Source organism: Nothoprocta perdicaria, unplaced genomic scaffold, assembly GCF_003342845.1.
Source record: "Nothoprocta perdicaria isolate Ctin4 unplaced genomic scaffold, notPer1 scaffold_43, whole genome shotgun sequence".
NCBI classification, from domain to species: Eukaryota; Metazoa; Chordata; class Aves; order Tinamiformes; family Tinamidae; genus Nothoprocta; species Nothoprocta perdicaria.
The window spans coordinates 2,560,490-2,585,279 of record NW_020455677.1 but is presented as its reverse complement, the minus strand read 5'-3'; the positions used below and the strand labels follow the sequence as shown (position 1 = coordinate 2,585,279).

General features: G+C 35.8%; 1 long non-coding RNA gene across 1 annotated transcript; it reads right to left on the bottom strand.

Annotated features, from left to right (window-relative positions):
• Positions 1-11,372: 11,372 nt before the first annotated feature.
• On the bottom strand, positions 11,373-21,691 carry LOC112953233. Its single transcript, XR_003250544.1, has 3 exons — positions 21,654-21,691; positions 12,778-12,842; positions 11,373-11,833 (listed from the first exon to the last, which is right to left on the bottom strand). It is a non-coding gene; the product is annotated as an uncharacterized LOC112953233 (long non-coding RNA).
• Positions 21,692-24,790: the final 3,099 nt, after the last annotated feature.

The following is a 24,790-nucleotide window of genomic DNA, read 5'->3' as shown; positions in this document are numbered from 1 at the left end:
TTTTTTTCTTACACGAATAATCCAAATTTAGAAAGAGAATAATAATTTTTGAACAACAAGTACAAACAAGAGATGTTTCCTAAAACAATGCATCCTTGATTTTCTGTATTCTTTGGATTGACACAGGGACACTCAAATCTACCACCAACTGCTGTATTATTGTATGCAATTCAACCAAAATAAACCAGTAATTTCTATCAAAACATAAAAACATTTTAAAACACAATAGCATTATGAATCATGCTATCATTCAGAGTGTAAAGATGAGACATATGCAGATGCAGAATGTTTTCAGAAGAAGTTATTCCCAGTTACACTTCCTAAAAAAAAAAAAAAAAAAANAAAAAAAAAAAAAAAGAAACAACCTTTGAATTTTATCTAGGCAAGGACTAGAATGAAGAATCCTAATTTTTGTGATTTGAGGTCTGTAGCCACAACAATAATAGTCAAAATTTCCACACAAAATGACAAAAAAAAAAAATCCATTAAAAAAAAAAAAAGTCAAGGTTGCCAAGTAAAATATTTGAGTTAGGAAACACCGAAATTAGTTTAGAAGTACCAGTACAACCTTGGTATAGCTGTCTAGTAGGCATGCCTTATAAGACAGTGGGTAATACTGTCATGTGCAACACTGACAGTACTTCCCATACAACCCTTACTTCCTGCTCTTTGCAGGACTGAATGCCCGTGTTCAGTTAATGATAAAATTTTATCCTTCCACTAAACATTGTCCCATTCCTTATTTTCCAAATTCACCTTTTATCAAAGCAGACCTAGCCAGTCTTTAGCCTGAAAGATGCACACAGATTATGAGAACAGTTCGTTGCCTGCCTTTCAACATCTCATTCTCTTCGAAAGATRCTCACTGGCTACTCCTAACAGAACAATCCTGCCAGCCTACAGTCCTCGCTGACCCTATGTCTTAATGACATAACATTGTTGTTCCTGGAGAAAAACAGAAGTCAGAAGCAAACTGTTATTTAGACGAGGGCTTGAGACACCGGAATCAAACAAAACCAAACAAACAAATCCACTATTTTTTTTTCTGCTTATTTAACCCCAGTGTCCCCAAACATCCAGAACACCTAGGCCATTTTATATTACAGTTTCAGTTGCTGAATTCACAGTTTCAACTATGAATGAGATGAGATGGGACTTTCAGATGAGATGAGACTTTCAGAAAAATATAACCCATCATCTCAAGGAATAAGAACATGCCAGTAACCACAAAGCCCCTATTTACACAACCAGCCCTAAAAATAATCATGCATTTTGTAGTCACAGATTTAAAGCTTGCATTCTTTTTAGCATATCTTTTGTGTGCAATTTCCAAGTTAAAAAAAATAAACAGCAGAAATTTCATTACCTGGAATACCAAGGCCAAGGCATTGCAGGACTGCAACTTTCAGACCACTTTAGTTTTCTCATGCCTGAGATAACAGAGCACCTGGAAGTGGGAATGTTGTCTGACGAGGCAAGGATCAGCAATTAAAAAGACTGATGATGTATTTCACCTGTGAGTTCACAGGTAACTGATGAAAAAGAGATGCTTGAAAGTGTGGTTTTGCACAAGACTTTTTCTCTTGGAATATCAGGTACTATGTGTTAGGTTGTTTACTTCATGCTCTCCAAAATTTGAATTACCATAAAAAAAATCCAACTAATTTCAATGCCAGGTTTCAATTATAATGTTCCTTATTATTCAGCACTGAAAACATTTCAGTAGTTACCAGATTCTCACCTCATTCAGATTAAAATCATTTTTTCTTGGATTTTATCAATTTTGAAAGAGAAGACAATGTTTTTTATTCATTTGACAAGCCTCAATGAAGAGATGAAGACAATGAGATTCTCTGCATTACTACAGCAAGTCAAGTTTGACTTTAATAAAAACAACTRAAAAAATGACAGTAACTCAAAAGCTGACAGTGCTTTCAAATATTTGGGAAAAGATGGCACATTGGAGTTCTAGTTTCTTCACATTAAAATATTTTCATCATCAGTAAGATTCTGTTTCAGACAGGGTCAGAGCACTAAACTGCCAGCCGAAAGAAATCTTCATGAAAATCATGAAAATCTCTTTAAAAAACCCAAAACTCTTAAAACTGTTCATTTTCTAGTTTTACCTTCCTATAAAAGCATAACTTTTGGCACTTAAAACTGATTTACTTGAAAACACAGAATAATTGCTTCCGAGCATTGCATGCATATTTCTCATTTTGTTTACAGGATAAAACAATTTGCATTTACACATCAAAATGCCATTTGCAAATGCTCAGGTTTATAAAAGACCTCAAAGGATATAACTGGGCTCATCATTTTAATGATTTTCCCTGTCTGATTCTGTTTGACCTTCACAGAATTACCTGGTAAAACCTCCTCCCTTCTTGTTAGGATGTCAGTTACCCTAACAAATGATCAGATGTGCACCTTATACACATCCTTTAATACCAAACATTTATCATATCATTTGCAGGACAGCATAAAAAAAGAAWTCTCAGAAGAAAATACCCCATACTAACTGTGAGAAAGTACATATTTAAAAGAATGGGAATTGATATCCATGTGCACCGATTTAAAGCACACACAGAACAGTACATGCAGCACAACCATCTAGATGATTCTGGATAAATGAAAGCAGTTCATGACAAATTCTCTATCAGCTAAGTAAATATTTGGAATTCAGTATTATAGATGTTAATTGCTATTACCATTACATTTCCTTAGCAAAGGAAAAYGAGTTGTTGCAAGCTTTGGACATGCACACAGGAGACACACAATTGGCTGCTCTATTATGCAAAGATTTGTATTGCAAAGCATTAAATCAGTTAAAAGAAAGACTATGTATCCATCACTATCATGTTGGTCCTACTGTCCTTTTGAGTAACAACGCAATAGTAAAAGACACTGGAGAATATTGCCTTTTCATACTACATTTAAATACTATTAACTTTTATACCAAGTAAAACACCAATTTCTTCATTAGCTAAGCATCTCAGATTCTCGCAGAGTGTGCGCACACACAGCAAAGAGTAATTAAATAGATGTATGCATTTGTTTCTAAACACTCATAAACCCTTTAGCTTGATAGGTATGTGTCAGCTTCCCTAAAAAAAAAAAAAAAAAAAACCAATATAAACTGCTCTTATATCAAAATCTGTACACCAATGAAGAAAATGACAAATGTTTTACCACATATAAATTAAACACAAGCATCTGCTTGCACCATTATTAATAAACTAAAACAGAGGCAGCAAAAACTGTCCTTGTTAACATTGTTCCTCCCCACATTCCTATTGAGTTTATATATATATATACACATATGCATGTAGGTATATACATTTGTATATATATTTGACTCTTTACTCACATGTCTTTGAAAGCAAAGCCTACTAATCTCACCTGGCAAAGATGGAAAAAAAATACATTTCTTACACACCAATAGCTCACTGTTGCTTAGTAAATAACTACACGGAGAAGCACAATTGAGCACTTCTTCCCCACAAGGAACCAATACTGGTTAAACGCTAAATAGAAAACATAGTGAATGACTTTAAAATCAGATTCCCTTTAGAGACTAAGATAAAATTCATCAAATGAATTYTTAGTAGTAATAATGAACCCGTGCATCTGGCAAAGCTCATTTTTAGCAGTCTTTAATCACATTGCTTTGAGAATGTCAWATTAAATAATAAATAAATAAATCTATGATACTCCCAATTGCCACAATTTCAAAATGGTAACACAGATGCAGTAAAGATAAGGCCTTCAATACAAGCTTTTTGGTCATGTTTTATTTTATTATGAAGATATTCCATAGAAATAGATTCTAGTGTAGCAGAATTTGTACTAAAGTGGTAAATTGTAAAATTACTTAAGATTGCACAAAACAATTAATAGGCACATGAATAGGTAAACTTAGCCAAGCTAGCAGGTACTTAGACTTAAGAAAATGTACCAAAGTATTTTAATGTTTTACACTTTTAAAKCATATTTACATGCAGGGTTTTATTTATATAATCTCATTCATACATTTGTTTACATTTGTAAATTGATTACCCAAAACATTCAATAATCTTGTCTTTTTCTGTTACTGTCCAAACAGAGATGCAGTTTATGATGCCATAAAAAGCTTTTAGCTTATTCCCTTTGCTAACTAAGATGCTCTGGCCTCACCTGCTTTCATGAAACAATCTGTTGAGTGTTATAACCTGTTGGAAATCACAAAATCTACAGCTGCCACCCGGGCGGTTAAAAATAGAGGGGAAAACAAACAAACAAACAAACCAAAAAACACCACAATTAGTACTTCTCCAGTTGTAGATGGACACAGTTTTAGAACTTAAAGCAAAGAGGGGAGTTTAAGGCTGTGAATGCATCAGATTAGGAACTTAAAGTCCAAAAATAAGCCGAGTTAATCACACACAATTCTTTCCAGAATTGCTTCCCACTTGGTGTGCCACCTGCGGTAAATTCCAGTCCACACCATCAAGTGGGTAGAAGTGCCTCCTTACCTGAGCTAGGATGCAATTTTACTTGCACAGCACTTGAAGTTACGCTCAGTCATGTCCAAGCCTGTCTTCACTAACAGTGCTAAGGCTTTTATTTTAGACAACCAGAAAGGGTGGCATTTAAAATGAGCAGATGCTCCTGAAAATGCAGCACTGCACAATTTAACAGCAGCATAAGATAAAACCGCAACATAAGGTTAAGATGTCAGGAAATGGATCCGAAGTCAGGCCTACTAAGAGCCTTCAGCATGCCACCACTTCGGAATTTTCTTTGTACAGTCTCCCTTTTCTATCCCACAACCTGCCCTATAACAAATCCCCAGGGCTGTGAACAAGAACAAAGAGATTCACTACCTGTAAAATGTATCTAAAAGATATTTATTTCACAGAGGTAATACATAGAGTTAATATGAAGAGAGTGCTCTTGGGGTGTGTAGTCTTCTTTTGAGTTTACTGAAAACACATATTTAAAACAATACAGCAAAATACTTCCTCARACCTTGCAATGGACATTGATCTAAAGGGAAACCTAAAAAATAAAATGAAAAAAAATATCCAGTATAATGAAAACTGCATTTAGTCAGTAGCAGTTTAGTCTGAAACAAAATAAACTGAATTCACAAAGGACATGTCACAGTTTAGCGATAAAACATCAATGGGCAAGAACTTAAGTGTTGAAAGTAACAACAGACTATTTTATATCCAGGGTGTATCATGACTATGAGTTGTACGCAGTTCCCTTCCYAAGTGCTAGCAGCACAAACATATTCAAGTACCCCTAAATTAAAAATAAAAACCAAACTTTCATTATCTCAGATCCCCTCACACTTAGGACCGCTGGGAGATGGGTAAACGCGATATTAGCTCTTCGGAGATTCAAACTTTTAATGCTAAATAATAAATTCTCTAATACCAACTCATTCGATTCATTCCTGCCCCCCATCTTCACAAACTTGGAACCGAATCATGTTTTTCTTTTTGTTGCATATTCCACAATGAAGTATAACAACAAAAAAATAATTACTGATTTTAATTGAACAACCAGTTACCAGAGCAACAACAAGCTAATAGGCTTGTGCATAGGGCAGAAGTAACAGATGTGACTGATGACTTTAGAAAGACTTTTGACAATTTCATGCAAAACATGGTCTAAATATAATTGTGTATAATTGTGTGCAAAGTTGGTCCCAGAAAATTGAGTGCAGAGAGTAAGGTTGGCTGTAAAAGTAGGCTTTCCACAAAAGGGTATGCTAGATGGTGTTCTACTCAGTGTTTTCATCAATCACTTAGAAAATGGAAGAAGTACACTTATTAAATCAGCAGAATTTGGATTTTGGAAGCTCAGTAACTGAAAGAGAGGCTTTGAAGAACTAAAATAATCAAATTTAAAGTCTGAAAAGTCAGGATAAACTGATTTCTTCTGAAGAGGACAAGGATCTTACAGCAGGTCAAAAGCTCAACATGAGTCAACAAAGTCAAGCTGCTCTAAAGGAGGAAAACGCAATATTGGGATTACAGTGTGCAAAACACTCAAAATCACCTGCTTTATTCAGCATTATGAAGGTCTCAGATGGACTATCATGCCCAATTTCAACAAAGACTCTTCAAGAAAGATATAAACTAAATGGAAATCACTGGTAGAAATGGCAACATCTACAAAAAAATACAGAAAACTTAAGAAGGAGTGAAGGAAGCCCRGAGAAGATACATGCAATGGCATGTGATGACTTTGAGTACCTAAAAAGCTGTAACAAAATAAATTTTCACAAAACATTCATCAGACCAAAAAAAAATCAAGCATATGTTATCTGGTAAAGACTTTGAATTCTCATTTCCAGAAACTTTTTACTCAGTTTTGTTAGAATTACACCATTCTAGCTGTACTTGTAGAGAGGAAAAAAAAAAAGAATATGGGCCATCCTTGCTACATCCACACTAAAGCTACTGACATAAACATATTATCATATAGAAAAGTGTCCAGGCTATCTGTAAGCAATTCTATCAGCAATTTAGGGTGGTTTTCAATAGACAGCAGCCAGCCACAGACATACTCTGAGTACAGCATTTCTTGGGCTTGTTTTCCCCCCTGATGTCTATACATTTTTTTTTTATGAACAGAACTGAAAGCATAGCAAGAACATAGCAAGTAAAAGGAATGACAAAAACAAGAAGAGCAAAACCCCAAAGAGACAAAAGTACTACAAATATATATAWAAAATTTGATTTCCAAAAGAATTCCTGAAAGCTATATAAATGAAATAACTTTAAATTATAATCTAGTTTACTACTGTAATCTAGTTTACACTCTCAGCATTACTTRCCCAGGCAATATCCAGATTAGTCAACATTCTTTGCAAGAGTTTCTGAGTCCCCAACTATTTTGATTAGATTCTGTCTATGCTCAACAAATATCAAACACCACATTTGCAAGATTTATTCATTCATTCATTCATTCATTTATTTATTTTTGCGGGGGAGTTGTATAATTAGAGTAATGGAAATCACATATAAGCCCCACCCAAACTACTACAACCTACTGCACATGGAGCTAAATTAAGGAAACTAATTTACAAATATTTATTTTAATTACACTCAAATTTGAAATATTTTAGGAGGAAACTCTACAATACATTAGAAGATTAAGTTTAATTAATAACATAGGACATCYAAAGAGATGCTTACATTGTTATCCAACCCTATCTCCTTAAAAGGTGATTAAGATAAGTTATCTCATATTAAAGTAAAACTCATTCCTCAAATTAATTAAAATAATTCACATGCTTCTCCTTCTACCAATGTAATAATGTTATACCCTATCTCCAAATTCTTTTAATTAATTTAAATTGAAAGATCTAACTCCAATGATAATTTATTTAGCATAGAATACTTTTCAAAATGCTTTAGATTATAGAAGGTCACCAGTGACCAACACCATTGAGTAACGTGAGACAACTAAACTACAGTACTTAGAACTGTATTTCTGCCAGCAATTTTTAAAAGACTGAGACAACAGATTCAATGCTACAYAAAACTTGCAAAAACTCAGCTCATACAAACTTATACATTGTGCCAAGACACAATGTTCAGAGATACAGCAAAGCAATTTTAATTGCTTTAATAGATTCATAKATTCTTAATAAAAAGCTGTCATTGGAATAGCCTAAACAAGCGAAACAATCATTACCAAAACTTCAAACTGGTCAAGGAGAAGAAAGGGGACTAAGAAGAGCTCAGCTGGGTTTCTTTACCTTCCACTTCTCTAAGCTGGTGTCATGTATGGGCACTTCAGAGAGAGTCTGGAACGATTATGTCGGAATATATCATAGACAAAATTATTTCAGAGGGAAACAGACCTCTGATGACAGTTCTGGTTGTCCTTTTCACATATAGGCTCCCGATAAACAGGAGATTTAAATTGGTGGGAAAAACAGAAAATACTAAAATGGATAAATCACTTGCATTTCAGGAGAGAATGGTTTCATAAAAATAATTTTGGTAGCAAGAATAATTTAAGAGTCCTCTCCCTCCACATATTTACTTTCTGCTACGCTCTACAAGGTATTTTGCTGGTTATGTCAACGAGACTGCTTGGGATAATGCTGTAAGCTGAATCAGTGAAGTGAATTGGATGGGGGAAGGAAGGGAAGAAACAGCTGGTTTTTGCTCTTCTTTTTTTTTTAAACACTGATCATGAGATGTTTTATTTAAAAGAAAGCTGCACAGTGAATAGCAAATTGTAGGTATCATAAATACAATATTTCATTCAAAACAACATGTATCGTTGCTATCTAAGCCCTTTTCCAGTCAATTTATTTTTCCTTGAAGACTTTTTTTCAGGAGGGTGTGAGATTCTGACATGGTAAACAATATCAAACTGCCATGCAGATGGAATGAGAGAACTCCAAAGGCAGCGAATGGAATTCCTTGAAGTGAGAATACCTAGCGAGGCATGGAAACGTGGGAAGCCTATCCAAGGCTGTGTGCTTTTCACCACAGAACATATTTCCTCTAAAGGAAATTTTAAAAAAGAAAGAAAAAAATAACCCTCAACCAAACACAAAAGACAAACAAAACAAAAAGCAAAACCAGAGGAACAGAAGAAATTTCCACTGGAGCACCTGCAAGAAAAAAGTGCATTTTGTTCCCTGGTTGCTCCTGAGTAACAATACATGAGATGGGGAGCAGCGTGCACCTCTGTTGCCAACAAAGGATGTCATCCTCTGCTTTTCCCTAGGTAGCCTGATGGCATCTCCTCCCAGGCATGAGAAATCAGTAGCTGCCACAATCTCTCTGCAGAGGAGCTCAGATATCTTTGAATTACCCGGTGAGACCTCGGAAGAAACAAGTAGGTCTCTGAACACAGCATCACATACTGAGGCTGGCAAAGATGACACGCCGCCTTCTAGTTACTTGAGAGGAAGGGAAAAAAGAAGGAAAAAACTTTTCAGTTTTCAAGTATTTTTACATGAATTTCTAATTAAGATAGAAGTATTGAGAAAAAGAAATTACACACTTACATTTCAAGCATGAAAAGTAAAAATGAGGAAATTCATTTGATATTTCTTAATATTTGATTCAAAAAAATTCACTTAAAAAAGAAAAATTTCAGTTTTGTTATAATGAAAAATCACATTTTCAAAGAATATTTTCACATTTATCTAGCTCACTTATGCGAGAAACACATTTATAAAAACATTCCAGAAAATAATTCTTAGTTTAGAAATTCAAGTTTCTTTWAAAAAAAAGTGCTCAAATAAAAAACATTAAAAAGAAAAGATTATGAGTAGGTGTTTTGTAATAAAAGCAATATTCAGACACAGTGTTTTCAGGAAATTCTGCTACATTTTCCAGCCATAAAAATATTCTTTTCTTAATAAAAAATAAAGCAAATATGCAATTCTATTTCTTTTGGACTTCAACATTGATTACCATTTTTTCCTGTCTTTCAGCTCCCAATGACAAAGTTTTGTAGACGTCACACCATATTTCCTGAAGCCTTTTCATTCATAGAAGCAACAAGACAAGAGCATCCCTAGTCATGTTTGTTGCCTGAGAGAATTATTCAATGTATTTGCTAGCAGACAAACAGTCTGAACTGGCTAGCGCTGAAGAAAAACATCATAACCATAAAAYTGCAAGAATTCTGCTGATCTTCAGATCAAACAGCAATACTGTATTCTAAAAACACATTGGTAGGAAGTTAATTTCTACTGCGCTGTGAAAAACAAGGAACAGAATTTAAAGCTATCCCCTGTATCTATCCAAAGCTGAAAGCTTAAATCTTTGCAAAAATCTACCTGCTAAGAAGAGCAATAACTTTGCAGTATGGGCAGCTCTGTAACTGTAGCACCCTCTGCTGCTTTTTCAGTTCCAAAACATGTAATTTTACACTCAGCTAAGTAGAAAATAAAATTAACACATACTGAACATGTTGTTCCAAGTAAGAAAATGGTTACATTATTAACTAATGCTATGTGAAGTTTACAAGATTTTTTTTTTTTTTTGCTATTCTACATAGTAGATTATACAACTTTATAGTATAAAAGCAGATTGAAATATGTTACTTAAGTTTCTGTGTTAACATCGGGTACTTATTGGATGAAAACCCCCAAACACTTTGTATTTCCTTGCTTAAAAATTGGGCTTTACACACACCCTGTATCTTGCTTAGACTTGTGCCAAGTAGTAAGGAGGATTATAATTTGGCCCCTGATCATTTCACTGAAGTATAAAGGTAATCTGAAATGATCACTGCAGGGATATCATTATATCGGCATTTCAGTCTCGTTTCAGAACGACTTTCTCCCAGTAGTGAAAAACCTGACATTTGCGAAAGATCATTTTTAGAGAAATTCCCTATTTGGGACAGTCTTTTGCACAGGAGAGGGTCTTCTGCAAAGACAGACATGACACGTGGCTCCCCAAGGGGACTCACATCGTCCCATGGTGCCACCAGCAGCCCTCTGCCTTGGCTCTATGAGAGCTTTTAAAGGAGCATCTCATGACTGGAGAGAGTCTTTGGATGTACCATCTATTTAACAGATCACATACTCCTGTCTAAAGTGAGCACACTGATTCCTTCCTCCATTCCGGCTGTCTTTCTCCTGCCTCCACGTAAATCTAGCAGCTGAAGGCCAGAGCACTCTGCACTGCAGCCTTCCATGTGAATAATTCATGCACAGTGCTCGTATGCAAACTGCGTCCTCACAAAAGCTGAATAAAATGTGTATCCAAAAATGTTCACATGTTTAGGGGAAGTGAAAACTAATTCTGGTTTGTGATTTAAGTTTTTTTTTTCTTTTTTTCCATGCCATTGTAGCCATCTTACAACAAAAATTCATCTTTTGACATATTTTTGGAAAAGACAGAATTTAAATTCAGGCACCAGGTTTGAACAAAAATTTGTACAGACGCAATTTCCAGAGTTAACTTGAGAACCTTCAATACACCATTTACTGCTACAAATTATTTCCATTTTTGCCTTGAAGTGCTACTGGTACAAAGCCACACTTTTGTAAGCAGGCACAAGTATTCCTCAAAAGTCGCTTATTGATATTTTATATAATGCTGCCAGCTAGTGGCACATCTTGTACTGAGTTTACGTCTGTCGAGAAAGTGGTAGTAACTGTACCAAGCATCTTTTGATAGTGCATGGTAATGTGGCTGTTGAAAGACTATATGCAAAAACATCCCAGGAGCAAAGCATGGAAATCAAGAAATGCTTTCTGAAAGAGCTAGCTTTAATACCAGTTAGTTAGGATCATTACTGGAAAGCTAGGATTATTACCAGAATAAACATCTATCATATTTGAAACCAATGATTCTGTTCAAAAATTTTATATGTAATTTGTCAGCTTTTACAAAAGATTTTCTCTACAAGTATTTAATACACATATTTCATAATCTAATAATCTGCATCACAACATTTTTTCTTCTCCATAAATATCTGATGTGGGAGTGAAAACAAACATGCAGAACATTAGTAAGCTGTTTATTATTAGTAGTAAAGAATGTCATTCCCTTGAATACTTATATAGCCCTTAGATATTAATCAAATCCAACACACATTCCCATTAGAAAACAGCTCAAGAATATATTTTGAAAAAATTTCTTTAACAAATTGACCTTTTCTTAGTAATAAAATTCCAATGTTTACTGAAACTTAACTCTGGAGTACAAAGACTGGAGTTTGAGAGGAAACTTTCAATCTCAGAACTGGATTTATGCCATAGCTTTGACAGGGAGGAAGACACACATGCACATTTCTTGTGTATTTGGCAAACTTTCAGAGACCCCCAGCTTTATTCTTCAAGTTCAGTTATCTGAAAACATACCAACCAACATGAGAAATATGGTAGGAATTATCAAACAAGAATTACATGTATACATATACATACATATCTATATATGTAAACTATATAATAGTAATTATTCATTACATCAAAAGTATTTCATCATTTCTGCTTGGCTGATTCTCCACAACCTACCACAGTTCTGTAATTAAAGCCTATCAATAGTGTAGAACATTTTGTTCATAAAAATACTTCATAACTAAGAATTAAAGCCCTACTGGGTCAGACATTGAAGGTCCACTGATGATTTACCTTCCCTTAGATTAATGTGGCCAGTGAGCATTGCTTAGGTAAGACAGAAGACTGGGAAAAGCGTGTTGTTCTACTGCCCCACTAGTGCTCCCAATATCCAGTGTCTTCAAAGACCTAAGTGATGGCTTCGCGTTTAAGAGCTCCAATAATTTTTTTTCTTTCACAAAGCTTCCTGATTTTTTGGGGGACCCAAGTGATCTTCCAAGTTCCAAAGTGTTCTGTGGCAAGGAGTTTCACAACTTGACTCCACATTTTCTTTTGTTCTTTTCCTTTTTCTGAACCTGCCCTCTCCAAGATAGAAGTATCATTGGATGCTTCCCCTGTTCTCACCCTGTTTCTCAGATAACCTCTGATGAGCACTGAGACAAATCAATGGATTAAGCTGATTTTTTGTCCAACCTAATTCAGTTGCTCTCATGTTTCCACTACAGTTAAAGAATCAAGAATAATTATTCTGCACTGGGAAACTTGCAGGTGTAACACATAAAAGTCTGCTATATAAAACAGTCTTAACACATTAAACACTGTAGTAGGTAAATGTGTATTTCTGATGACAGCAGTGGTGTTTCTCAGACGGCACTGAAGGCTAATACAATAATCTTATGTTGATACAATTAGACTTCTGTCAATATAGTACTGTATTTAAATAAGCAATGACTTACAGACATTCCCTGTGTTGTCAAAACTGGTAAGTACATCTTCAACATTTAAAACTCCATTGTGAAATCTAAAAGACAAGAAAATTAATAATTTTACCACCATATAAATAATCAAAAACTGTGTTCCCTCTTCAGAAGAGAGGTTCCTGGCTTGTGTTCATTTATCACAAACCTCCTCACAGACATGTAATGAACTGGTATTATTTTAGCCACCAGGGGGAAAAGAACTGAGACAACCAGCCTTCAAAATATCCATGACTGAAAAGTCACAAGCATAGAGACTGCTCTCTAAAAAATTTATGCTTTAAGTCTCTCTCTCTCTCAAAAAAAAAATTCTCAAAAAGAAGAAATTCATGCATAGTTAGGGAAAATCACATATAGTAAAGAGGTAATTTTGGAAAACCCAGTTCTTTTAAGAGGAAAAACAAAAGCCTGTATTTTGAACAACTGTACAAGCATCCCTACTCCCTCCCACAAAATCAGTAACGTTCCATTTAATTAATGTGAACAATGAAACTGATTAATGTGTTCAGTGAACTGCATTTCTCTTGGTTTTACATTTGCATAACTCAAGTGACATAAACATTCAAAAACTGGGGATAAATAATGAATTAATTGAATTTCACACACCACATTTAAACTTCAGAACAGAGGCAGCAAATTACTGACTGCTGCAAAAAGAACATGCAGCTAAGTTCAATAAAAAATTGTCTAAGACACTGTCTGTATTCATGTAAATGTTACAGATAGCAGGCTAGTTGTAATCACATACAAAAGAGAAAAAGTGCAAATAAAGCTTTTTATTACATATTACAAATTAATCTAGTCTCAAGACAAACAAAATAAAGAAGTTGCATCCCTGGCTAGCCATTAGATCACATAGATGTTTCATGAACGAATTAAAAGTTCTAAAAAGAATTCAGCAAGGCGGTAAAGTACCAAAATATAGTCTTTAATAATCTTAAAAATATGGCTTCCATAGCTGTTTCCATTTTAAACTGGAACATTTGAAAAAAAAAAAAAAAAAAAGTGGAAGGAATCTAACAGCTCTGGGATTTACAAAATAGTTCCTTTCTTTTCTGAAGAAAGACTGATGCAATAATAACAAAATCTTTATTTTTTTAAAACATAAAAATGTGAACTCAGAGCGCAAAAAAATATATCTTCTGAAAAGCATAAGTCTTAAAAAAGCATTTAAATATGAATTTTTGAAAAGTTAAGCAAACAGCAAGAAGGCAAGCTCTTAAAACAAAATGAAATTAAAATTGAAATGAGGTCAACAGAAATTGAAATGACAGCATTAATAAGGTCAAGAAAAAAATCTCAGATACAATAAAAGCAACATTCAATTGGTCATTACAGCTTTTCTTCCATCTATATAAAAACAACCCAAAAATTCATTCCTTAGTTGTTCTAGGGGGTCAAAGTCTATAAAAATTTTTATAAATCACCTTGACTAAAAATGTAATTTGAGGAAGGGAGGAAATTCATTTCCAATGAGATGGGCCAACTCATGCAATTAAACCTGTAATTGAATAGTCACTAGAGTTAATGCATGGAAGTGAGAGGGAAGTGGGTAAGATCAGTAGCAGTGGCCTGATCAGTTCTGCGAACAAGAGCTGCTCTCCAAATTGTCCCCTGCTGACAATTAGCATCCTCCTAACAGCATTACCATGCATCTCTCTAGCATAGTTAGGGTCTCTTGAATGGCTTAAAATGTCTGATCTCTAAAGGAAAGAAGAACTGAGGGAGGAAAAGAGTAGCAGAGAAAGCAAAACCAGTATTTTGATCTTTGATCACACACAGGTTAGTCCCGAACAAAACGTTATTTCATTTTTTTCTGATTTCTAGGTGTATGTAGTCCATATACAAAGCAGGTATCATGCCAATCTCCAATCAAAACAAAGATGAAGATGAACAATTTAGCACTCCAATAGCTGTAGTTCAACCAAGTGCTATAAGAAAGAAAAATTGAAAGAAACAGCATATCCAGTCTAAAAAAGAATACAATTTATACATTCCAGAGACATAAAAAAGACAAAAGCAAAAAGAAAAAATGATACAAACTTAATACTGGCTTTAAAATTATTACTCAATCAAATTTTAGTCTGTTTCCAAAATAATCCTTTGTAACTGGAGAAGACAAGTTGATAACCTTGAGTATCTCAGCTTTAAGCAAAAGCTAAGATTCCACAACAGATATATGCCACACATATGCCATATGTCACAACACATATATGCCATTAAGATTGTCCTGATTTTTTTTTTTTTATGCTTTATTTACATCAAGGAAAATTTTCCATCTACATCGATTATTTTCACACTCATCTTTTGTTTAAGGATCAGTTCTCTTTCTGATTATAAAACATGCCGTGCAAAAATAAAACCAATATACACAGAAATTTTGGAACACATTCTTATATTTATTATTCAATGGCTAGAAGCTTGTGGCCTCCAAGCACAAGCAGGAGACAAGCCCATGAAGGGGTCGGAGCACAGACCCTGTGAAGAGCAACTGAGGGCACTGGGGTTGTTCAGTCTGGAGAAGAGGAGGCTGTGGGAGACCTATTCCTCTCTACAGCTACCTGTGGTCTCTTCTCCGGAATAATTGCCTATAGGACAAGAGGAAATGGCCTCAAGCTGCACCAGGGGAGCTTCAGGTTCGATGTGAGGAATAACTCCTACATGGAAAGAGTGGTGAAGCATTGGAATAGGCTGCCCAGGGCAGTGGTGGAGTCACCGYCCCGGGCAATGTTCAAGAAACGTGCAGATGAGGCACTTGGGGACATGGTTTAGCAGTTATGGTGTTGAAGGGCTTACGGTTGGACTTGATGATCTTGAAGGTCTTTTTGAACCATAACAGTTCTATGATTCTAAGCCAAGTCTCTTGGTCAGCAGAGGAATTTTCCCACCCTTCTCTGCAGACTCTTCCTCTGCTTTTTTGCCTCAGTACTTGTTCTTGCTCTCACAAATACTGTTAAAGTAAGTAGTTAAATGAGCCACAATTTAATAAGAAACATCCAACTTTTGTCTGAGGAACCTCCTCCTTCTCAGTCTTCCCAATGTCTACTTTACACTCATGAAACTGCTCAAGGTGTAAATTTTCCAGGTACTTCATTTCATCTGATCCATTTCTGAACCCTTCTCTGAACCAAAGCAGAGATCAAGCTGAATCTCCTAGAAAGGGAGGAGTAATCAACCAGCAATCTGAACTGCAACTCTCATTTACCCCAGAAAACACATCTCGGGTCTTACAGATACTATTACGGACTATTTTATACTATTCCACATTAAAGATGCATTTCTGAAGTCAGGCAGATGATAGGAGAATACTTCTTCCTGATGATAGTTTTCTCCCTGCACCAGACTAAGGAACAGGTTCTTAAATTCCACCGGTAACCACTTAACATGCTGGGAACCAAACCAAGGGARGAGATCTTGCCATGACTTCCATTGCATTGACTGCCAAGTTTAATGTTAGGGGACAGCAGCATGGCAACAGTTGATGTGCTTGTGAARAGGGGAGGTCATGGAGACAAGCTTCCAACTGGAACCAGTCACACGTTTTTCCATTCCAAGCTCTATTTGCATAGGCTGGAGGCAACTGTACCAGCTGCTTTCCAACTCTTTCCCATCACAAATCTGAGTTGCAGGCTAAAAGTTACATGCATTGGTATGGCTGAGGCATTGACAGTTACAGAAGACAAATCTATGAATCATAAACTAATTTAATTCACATTTCTCCTGATATGAAACAAAACAAAATGTCTTAGTTTGGACTATGAAGCAATTATCTTTGTATATATAAGGTTATATATTATATATGTGTATCACTATCAATTGTCATTGCAGCCCAGTTTGAATCTGGGAAAAAATACATGAAAAAAAAATTGTATCTAATCAGATCACATTTTTTTCTGGGCCAGAGTAGAACAAGATGAGATAAAATCCCTTTTCATTCCAATTGAGGTCTTAATTTAATATGATAAGCTACTCAAATAATAGCTCCTTTGTCTACAAATTATTTTTTAAAATATGCAAGTCTTGGACAATACGATGGAATAGTCTTAGYTTGATCAATGAATAAAACAGGTGTCTTTGCCAAATTACTTTTTATCTTTCCTCAAATAGGTTGGCCTATGGCCAAGCTTTTGTGCTGCTTTATCCATACACTTTAGCAAGCAAGCAAGCATCCTTTAGCAAGCAAGAAATGGAAGAGAAAGATTATCATATTCTTACAAACTGGCCAAAAAGAGCAGAAAATATTCCTCGATACCCACATCTCTTCATTCTATACACTTACATTTAAAGAAAAAAAAAAAAACAGAAAAACTTCCATATATTATTAGAAGAAATACCCTATAGGAATATCCAATGGTATTCACTGTAAGCCATCTTCTAATGAATCACTTACCAAGGACAAATACTACACCTCTCATTTCTAAACCAAAGGTCTAGAATTATCTAATAAATTTCTTTCATATTTTTATCTGAAGGTTTGTTTCCAGAATAAAGGCATAACATCCTGCAAAGAACACTTAATGCTCTTTAAAAAGATTTAACCCTTCCTGTAAGCTGCTGAAATTGTTCTATACAGCTTTTCATTTTAGTATTTGGAGTACCAAATTACTGATCAATGAAAAACATTTTACCAGAAAAATAGCCTATTTTTTTCTCTAATTGCTTAAAATGAGCCTACAATTTTAAAGTAAATCCATAGCCTGAAGWAGAAAATTTAAAGATATCGAGTGTTTCTTTTTAAAAACTACTCAAATAAAAGGATAATTTTCCTATTTAAAAGACAGACACCCTGGCCATGGCAAGACACTAAGTCTTCAGACTCTATAATCACTTCATTGATAAAACAATTCAATATAAATTTAAATTTAAATTTAAGAGTATAGTCTTGATTAAGTAGATGAATTTGCAAATATAATGCTGTACATGTTAAAGGTAGTAATATATTTTAAAATGATTTTGTTAGCTATTTATATTCCTCTTACCAATAAAACAAATACTTAACACATTGACCAGCACAGTGAAATACCTCCGAAATTAGAAAGAACTTAAACAAAACTAAGAGAAAAATTTATAAACTTCATAAATAGAATCACATTTATTATGGGTAATGGATCTAGAAGGCAAGAAATAAACATAAAAACTTCATATATACAAAGGATCTAGAAGGCCAGAATGTGTGTGTGATGAAAAGTACGTTTTTTTTGCTAGAAACATCATTCAAGGCAAGATTTATATGTCACCCATAAATCAGATTATTTTTGTTTAATTTATACAAACCTGAATGTGAAAACTGCACCAAGATCRTGTATGTGTACTTGTAATGTGTACGTCTGTCTAACTTCTCCACATTTGACTGTCATAAACATACRGACAATTCACAATCTGGTTTACTGGAAAAATTTAGGGATCTATTTCTTAACTAACAATAGGCTCAAACCATGCTAGAAAGYAACTGCCTGTGTGCAGCCACTCAATTCATATCACCATGTCCAGGACCTATCATAGGAACTTAAACTCAGATACAAATTTAAATGAGACCAGACCAATCAAGCGAGATTCTATATTGTAACACAAAAAATCTATTTTTGACAGAACTTTTCACTGATAACAATAACAGCAAAAATCACATGCATCAGAGGCATGTTTCCATATCCTAGAGTTACAGCAGAGAACCTCAGCACTGACAACGTTACACAAACCTCAAGAAACTAATTCCTATCACGAACCATGGATCTGCATTTTGCTAGCCATCTGAGATGTCACAGATTAACCAGAAGAAAGCTATGAGGGGAATTTAATGTGGATTTTTAAAACAATCCAATAATCTTCTTGCTTTAAGAATCTAACCAAAATGACACATAAACCCATAGCTACCTAAATATTTTAAGCTAAAATTTGACCTGGTGATTCTGGCTTCCTGCTCTGGAAAATTCATCATCAATAATGATTCTCCCCAATAAACTAGCAACAGAAAAGCATCATATAAACTCTTCTTTCTCCAAATGCGAATCCAAATTGAATTTGGTTAGGAAAAATAGCAGCTTATTCAACTAGCTGTTTTGAGAAGTTCAGGAAAAACATGCACATGACAAGTAGCTCCTACTGGAGCTTCTGTTGGCCTAAGAGATCGGTCCCCAAGTCTCTCCAGGGCAGTAATTCCAGCTAGGTCATAGCATATCTGAATACACAATTTGATAAGTTTTGATAGCTCTTGAACTGATACAGCTTGACCTTTAGACTTTTTGCCAAAAGCCACTACCAACCTTATGAACTTTCTGAAGTATTTAGTCTTGTCAAGATATTAGAAGACAGCCCTTTTAGCATCCAACATACGCAACGGGCTTTCTTGAGATGTTAATGCATGAAGAAAGCATATGTAGATGAAAATTCAAATGCATTTTTGTCAAGATTTTAAAACAGTCATAGAAATCTTGTTTTTCCCTGTCAAAATTACAATTTATTGAATTACAATTAATTGAAACAATTGTTTCAATTAATGAAAAGAAAAATAATTAATATTTTGCAAATAGCAAGAGGAAAACAAAGGAAAGAATTGGGCATACAGAGGAGCCTTAAGTTTCCAAAGACCCAGAACACTCACAGGTTTTTATCAATAGTTGTAGACACACAGGTTTCAGCAAGGAATATGTTGGGTTGTTTGGGCTGTTAATATTTAAGATCTTAAATAACTGCTTCTGAGAAAACTGGGAAGTTACCTCATTAAATAAAGACTTAAAATAAAGTAGATTTTCGTTGCAGGAATTTATACTTTTGCAACRGACACAGCGAGTATTTTCTCCTGTTTCCCCATCCTCTGGTATTTTGACATAAGAAGTATATGCTATGTATTGTCATTGGGTCAAAATAGAAATAAAACATTTTAAAAGTATAATTATTAGTATTTTTCTGATCATTATCACTAAAATTATCACTGTGGTTATCAGTTAAGGAACATTGAGTATTTATTGAAAAGGAGCAAAATGTGAGGAAAAAGAATGCCGTCCAGAAGACRCTGCGCCCATTGTCCTCAGTAGTTTCGTGAGCAGGCTGTAGCACACAAGCAGTGTACGTTTCTGCAAGCCAAGCTCAGAGAACCATAAAAGGTACAAACCAGAACCCTCACATTCAAATTTCTATTCAGTGCTCATCAATAATACATTCACACATAAACAAACACGCTTGCTTGCAACCTACCATTTGAGCTGTGTGCTGTCTCTTTGTGCAGTGCCACCACTAGCCAAGCTACAAATACCAGCAGGATGACATGGAAGTGAAGGGAACACAAGTGCACAAATATTAACCCTGAGAGCAAGCCCCATGAGACACAACTTTGGCTGTTACACTGCCAGCACTGGCGAACCTTAGCCTGCCTCCTACCTTAAGACTCTTATCTGTAACTAGTAGAGCAAGTAAATGACACTGAACGTTACAAATCATTGTAGTGGATTAAGGAGCCTGAATGAAGAAGTTAAGGATTGCGACCAGGCTTGCTTCACCTAAAGCATGGCTCTGTTCCTTATATTTGCTATTATGTGTGCCTCCAAAGATGTAAAGCCAGGGTATGGATACCACACAAAGAGATTAGCCGGACTGTGATCATCTGGCTGAATCCCTAGGTTCCCTGACGGTTCACTGGAAAAGTCTGTAGGCAAAAAAATCGGTACCTGTTTCTACTGCAAATAAATGACATTTTCAAAAGAAAACTTTTCTCTTGAAGCTTTTTAGCATTAGTAAGTACAAGCATGGAAAATGGAAAAATATAAAGCTTTAAGCAATTTGATATTTGGCTTTATACCCAGTGGCAAATTTAAGACAACCCCCATGTGAAGCGATTTTTTTTTTTTTATAACCTTGCAAAATGTCACAGTTAATGGTGGTCACTTGTTTGTRTTAGACCTTAGTCTCTAAGAGTGACTTCAATTTAAAGGTCTCAGTTAAATAAAAATGCACTTTACAATTTCAGCAAGTCAGGTCTCCCAAAAATCCTCCGCTGTGCACAGAACATAAAATCCTACACCCTCAGCAGGGCAAATTAGAGGCTGCAAAGCAAGCATTAGTTCAGGGATGCTCAAGTTGCTGTTGTAATGATACCTGTTGAGGCATGAATAAGTTACAGATATGTTCAAAACTGCACAAGGAAAAGGAGACAAAAGCAGGAGAGAAGGAAAAAGAATCGCAGAAATGAATGGACAGAGTTATAAACTTCTCTGTACTGCAAAAGCTACTCAGAAATTGTTAACACTTCCTTTAGAGTTGCCTTTGTTCTGTCTTTTAATACTGATCTCATTTGTTTTAGCTGATAAAACAGATTTCTTCATTAGGTACAAATGCTGTCTGTAAGAGCAGGAAATTCTTTTACTCTTCTTTTGCAAAAAGTAACTTCCAAATTATTATTTATTAAGTTTTATAAATTGAGAATTATTAAGAGGACTATTGGAAAAAAAATGCAGACCACTATCAAAAATATATCTAAACCTTTAGAACAGTATGAATAACATCATGTCATTAAAATGTCTTATTAAGATAAAAAGTAAATTTGTTCAATTTTATTACTTCCTATTTATATCAAGAGAAATTGAAAAATCAAATCAGAAAGTTATTAAAGACATTAAATAAACACTAACATTGGCATTTTCTTATAGGTAAAATCATCCATATTTTCTTTCAAGCTCTGGCACTTTAGTGAAATGTACTGAAAGAAACCAGACTAGTTGCTATGAACAACTAAAAATAACATCTAAGAGTTTATTTGTAAACTATGCCCTAGTTGTACAAAACACTGGAAGAATGATTAACAATTTTATATTCAAGTCCTCTACAAGATCTTAGAAAGTACTTAAAACTTGAATGATGGTTACCTTAAGGACACACTATATTCAGGATAAAAGATGCTTTTATACTGAACCCAGGACCCAGTCTCCTCTTCTGTATTCCAGTCTTCTATTGAAAAGAGATTGAACGAGGTGAACCTTCTTACAGACACTTGTTGGAGATGCACATCTTTCAAGTGCTTTTTCCTCAGAACCTTTGAAATGAAGAACAAATTAAACATTAAGAACAAAACTTTCAAGAACAGAAAAAAAAAAAAACCATGGGCTCATTTAACTCAAGAGGTAAAAYTGGCATCAACGATTACAGCTGTGGTATTAGCTAATAGCTATGAATAACTAATCCAAGTATGTCAAGTATGAAAAATACAGCAGTATTCGGAGTATGAGTCAGGAAAATGCGTTATGAATTTATYGTCTCAATAACTTTAGAGCAAATGTACTCCTGCTTACAACTGAGCAAAGTTGCATTTTTTTAACTTGCACTCGAGCAAACCCATGCTGGATTGATTATACAGGCTGGATTTTTCTTTTCGTTTTTTTTGTTCTTATTCTCTCCTCACATCATCGCTCCAAAGCAGGTTTCACAGTCTAGAGCAGGAGTGCCCTCACTAAGCACTTACTGCCACTATAGGTGCAAAAAAAACAAAGGAATTCAGTGGGATWTAAGTGACTAAGCACTAAAATATGACCCTCGAGGGCATGAGTTTTTCCCAGCTAAACTACTTCCCAGCTTAAATCTCTCCTGCTGCACACATCCAGAATGGCTGCTAAACYTACCCGAGTTGAGCAGCCTGCTATCTAAGACCCCAGACTATTTCAGAGTCCACAACCAGGTGCCTGAGGTTAGAAGGGGGCTGATGCATTAGCATTTAAGCAAGCCCCAAACACTTCGAGAGGAGGTAGAGCTCTGCAAGGAAGAAAGGAAGAGCCYTACAAGAGGAGGGGGGTTCTACAATTAACAGTTCCTCCATTCCCAGTTTTGGCAAAGTAGAGCTAAACCCAAAGTCAGGCAAGAARTAGCTCTTCAGAATTACAAATATCGAATCAGAAGATTTGCATCCTGGATGTGTGCAAGAAAATAATCAGTCAGTGATCTCACTGCCACACCGCAGCCTTTCCCAGTAGTGCTTGGACTGGAAATAACTCACAGCTAGCAGCCCTACAACGTGGGCACAGCACCTACTCCCTTGCAGAGTGCTTAGAAGTCCCATGCAGGTGAACAGAGCCAATACATTTGCTATATTTGCTATGTAAGCAGTTGGCTTCTCACAGCCACTCTGAGGGTCCAGAATCACCTGTGTTTGGGCCCATCTCCACTGGCACTAGAAGCAGTTTCATCAAGGTATTAAAAGTGGCTTGCCCATGCTATTGCTTCTACTTTTGTAATACATGGAAAAAAATACAGAATGATAAAGCAAATCCTAAAGTTGGGATGAGAGGAACCCATGTACACATTCTGAAAAAAAAAAGACTATTAAAACCAACAACTAGCCATTCTACCTACTCAATTGGCAAACATAGGAAAGCGGGCAAAGGATGATGTCCAGAAGAGAATCACCTTGCAATTAACCAAAATAGGTCTGAAAGCTGAAACTTCRACATGTTAAGCTATCACGTCTGACATAGCATTTTAACTATCTGCCACCTTCCTAATGGAGACAAAAATCCAGACGGCTCTTCATTATATACAGGTGCATTTTCCAGGTTTCAGATCAAATTTCCAGGCATAGTTTGCGCAAGATCCAGGCACGATGCCACGCTCACCACCCAGTGTGATGTGGAGATCAAGCCTGCATGGCATGCGGGCCAGAATTTGTTCTGTGCTGATCCAAATCAGGCACCTCAGCACCAACCACTTTCCTCCAGCCCAGAGGAGCACACACTACAGTGCCAAAGCATTAGATCCAGCTGTAGGTGCGTTCCCCAACTCGGCACAGATCCTGGAGCCATCAGCTGCATCCACACCAGCCTCCCCGTGCTTCAGGACAGCTCAGCCAGACTTTTATAACACAAATACAGGAGCAGTCACCATCCTTATTTTCTTTTGTACTTTGCTTTATAAATCCTGAAACTAAAAGGAGGGTTGACTCATGTTTAGGCACTAGGCCTGCTCTCTCCAAAGCAATCAAAATCCATAATCCTGCCAAATTACCTCAAACCAAGCTGTCCAAYGCTGCCCATCGCATTGTAGCAGCCTGGGCTCCACTTGCTTGTTYGTTACTGTGTGTTTCGGAGGGCACTTCAAAAGCAGGAAGGAGAAAAACAAGAGCTACCTGGTAAGAGGCTCCTTGCACAGCCTTGGGACTGCAGCTCCCCAGCCTGAGGAGACCCGGGTGAGAACAAAGCAGCTGGCTGGATGCAAGGCTGGGTGTTAACCTGGGCTGAACCAAAGCTCCTGGAGSTCAAGAAAGCCATGGTGGGGTAGGGTGCATTTTGTAAAGGTCAGCAAAGTTACCCTGTGACAGCCACCTCTTGAGCTGCAGTTAGCAGGGAAGCAAGAGGCGCTCTCTCCTGGAGCACTGCACAGAGTCCTCCGCAGCAGCCTGGTCCTGCTGACACCACATGCMATGGGACCGTTCAGCACAAGGTCTGTGATGTAAAACTGTCCCCCGTCAAGTAAACCTCATCCTTCTTGGGGTTAAGTATGGCATTTTCAAATGAATGTATGGAAACTAGTAAATTATCACGTGCCATTGGATGAAAAGCTTCTCTAATGAGGCATTTCCATTTAAAAATTCAAGTATACTCAGCGTATCATAATTAGAGCATGAAAAAGCCTTCTCATCATTAAAACACACAGCATTTTCAAATGCTTGAAAATATTGCTTAATCTAGAAAGATTCTAGCAAACTATTATCATGGATTAAAATCACAGGGTCCTGGGTATTTAATCACTACATTAGGATACAGGCATTAGTCCATGTTTTGGACTATAAAACCTAAAACTCTATAAACAATATAGATACTTGATTGGCATTCAGAAAATATTTAGGAAGAAASGCAGTCACCTGAAATTTACTGTCCTTCCTCCATCRCATGGGCTTATTAAGTCAAATTAAGAAATTAAGTTATAATTGATATTTTATGCAACTCCCTTCAGTTAACTGGCACTATCTGGAACATAATAATTGGCATATGCAGGAAAATGGCTAAATGATTAGTTA